The sequence below is a fragment of the Pongo pygmaeus genome, chromosome 6 (assembly GCF_028885625.2).
Source record: "Pongo pygmaeus isolate AG05252 chromosome 6, NHGRI_mPonPyg2-v2.0_pri, whole genome shotgun sequence".
NCBI lineage: Eukaryota > Metazoa > Chordata > Mammalia > Primates > Hominidae > Pongo > Pongo pygmaeus.
In genome coordinates this window covers 22,046,239-22,048,768 of record NC_072379.2, presented here as the reverse complement: position 1 = coordinate 22,048,768, position 2,530 = coordinate 22,046,239, and the positions used below count along the sequence as shown (strand labels likewise).

Sequence of the window (2,530 nt, the reverse complement as noted above, 5' to 3'; positions counted from 1 at the left end):
TATATACTACAATGTAATAATGGAAATAAAGTGCCTAATAAATGTAATGTGTTTGAATCTTTTGGCTCAGCTCCTTTCTCCCGGCAGCCTCTCCAGGTCCAGAACTTTCTCCAGTCGGCCTCTATGGGCCAAGGTCATGGCTCACAATGGCCTATTTAGGCCCATACCCTACCTCATGGCAGTCTCCACAGATGAGGCTACTGCCTCATGGCAGCCTCCACAGGCCCAGCTCCATCGTTACAATGGCCTCTTTAGGCCCAGCTCCTGCCTCCCAGCCTTCTCTCCAGGCCCAGAACTTTCTCAAGTCAACCAGTGGACTCTTGAGGCCCACTTTTTGCCTCCTGGTGGCCTATACAGGCCCAGCTCCTGTCATACGACAGTCTCTTTAGTCCCAACTCCTCTGGGACTAAAGACTCTTCCTCTGGGCAGCCTATACAGGCCCAAAATGTCCATAAGTCAGCCTCTCAAGGCCCAGCTCCTGCCTTCCGTCAGCCTCTCCAGGCCCAGCTGCTGCCTCCAGGTGGCCTCTACAGGCCGAGCTCTTTCTCCTGGCTGTGCCTGGAGGCCCAGCTCCTGCCTCACAACAGTCTCTTTTGGTTCAGCTCCTGCCCAGCTCCTGGTGGCCTTTGTAGGCCCAAAACTGCCTCAAGTCAAGCTCTCCAGATCCACCTTCTGACTCCCAATGGCCTGGACAGGCCCAGCTCCTGTGTGACAACAGCATCTCCAGGCCCAGCTCTTGCCTCCCAGCTGACTCTCCAGGCCCAGCTTTTGCCTCACGGAGGTCTTCCCTGAACAACTTTCTACCTGCCTCCCGGCAGCCTCGACAGGCCCAGGTCCTGCCTCACACTAACCTCATTATGCCCAGCTCATGCCTCATGGCGGCCTCTCCAGGCCCAGCTCCTGCCCCCGACGGGCTTTCCAGGCCCAAAACTTCCTCAAGTCACCTCTTCAGGCACAGCTCCTGCCTAACACTGGCCTCTTTAGGCACAGCTCATGCCTCTCGGTGGCCTCTCCAGGCCCAGCTTCTGCATCCCAGTGGCTTCTCCAGACTGAGAACTTTCTCAAGTCTGCCATTTCAGCCCAAACTCCTGCCTCCCATCAGCCTCTACAGGCCCAACCTCTGCCTCACAGCAGACTCTCCGGGCCCAGCATCTGCCTCACCACAGCCTCCCAGGCAAAGCTCCTGCCTTTCGGCAGCCTCTACAGGCCTAGCTCCTGCCTCCCAGTGGCCTCTCTAGGCCAAGCTCATGCCTCATGGTGGCCATTCCGGCCCAGCTTTTGCCTTTTGGCAACCTCTTTAATCCCAGAACTTCCACAAGTGAGCCTCTCCAGGCCGTTCTTCCTCCCAGCTGAATCTCCAGGCCCACCTCCTGCCTCACAACAATCTCCTTCGGCTAGCTCCTGCCCAGCTCCTGGAGGCCTTTGTAGGCCCAAAACTTCCTCACGTCAAACTCACCAGCACAACCTTCTGCCTCCTGGTGGCCTGGATAGGCCCAGCTCCTGCATGACAATGGCCTCTCCAGGCCCAGCTCTTGCTTCACGGAGGTCGTCCCCGGCCAAGTTCCTGCTTACCTCCCAGCAGCCTTGACAGGCCCAGCTCCTGCCTCACACAGGCATCATTAGGCCCAGTTCATGCCTCACGGTGGCCTCTGCAGGCCCAGTTCCTGCCCCTGACAGGCTCTCTAGGCCAAAATCTTCCTCAAGTCGGCCTTTCCAGGCCAATCTCTTGTCACACTGGTCTCTTTAGGCCCAGCTCATGCCTCTTGGCAGCCTCTTCAGGCCAGCTTCTGTGTCCTGGCAGCCTCTCCAGGCCCAGCTCCTGCCTCCTGTCAGCCTCTATGGGCCCAACATCTGCCTCACAGCAGATTCTCCAGGCCCAGCATCTGCCTCACCGTGGCCCCCCCACAAGCCAAGCGCCTGCCTTTCAGCAGCCTCTACACACCCAGCTCCTGCCACCCAATGGCTCTTTAGGCCAAGTTCATACCTCACGATGGTTTTTCCAGGCCCAACTTTTGTCTCATGGCAACCTTCCCTGGCCAGGTTTCCACCTATTTCCCAGCAACCTGGGCAGGCCCAGGTCCTGCCACACACTGGCCTCTTTACGCCCAGCTCATACCTCACAGTGGCCTCTCCAGGCCCAGCTCCTGTCCCGGGACATCATCTCCAGGCCCAAAACTTCCTCAAGTTGGCCTCTCCAGGCCCAGTTGCTGCCTCCTGGCATCTTCTCCAGGCCTAGCTCTTCCTCCTGGCTGTATCTACAAGCCCAACTCCTGCCTCACAACAACCTTTTATGGCTCAGCTCCTGCTCAACTACTGCCGGCCTTTGTAGGCCCAAAACTTCCTCAAGTCAAGCTCTTTAGGCCTACCTTCTGCCTCGCGGCAGCCTGTACAGACCCAGTTCTGGTTTGAGAACAGCCTCTGCAGGCCCCGCTCTTGCCTCTTAGCTCCCTCTCCAGACCCAACTCTTGCCTCACAGTGGCTTCCGTGGGCCAAGTTCCCGCCTGCCTCCCGGCAGCCTCAACAGGCCTAG

The 2,530-nt window shown here is 58.3% G+C and overlaps 1 pseudogene; it reads left to right on the top strand.

Annotated features, from left to right (window-relative positions):
* The first annotated feature begins 1,756 nt into the window (after window positions 1–1,756).
* LOC129041459 (putative uncharacterized protein FLJ44672) lies at window positions 1,757–2,530 on the top strand (annotated as a pseudogene).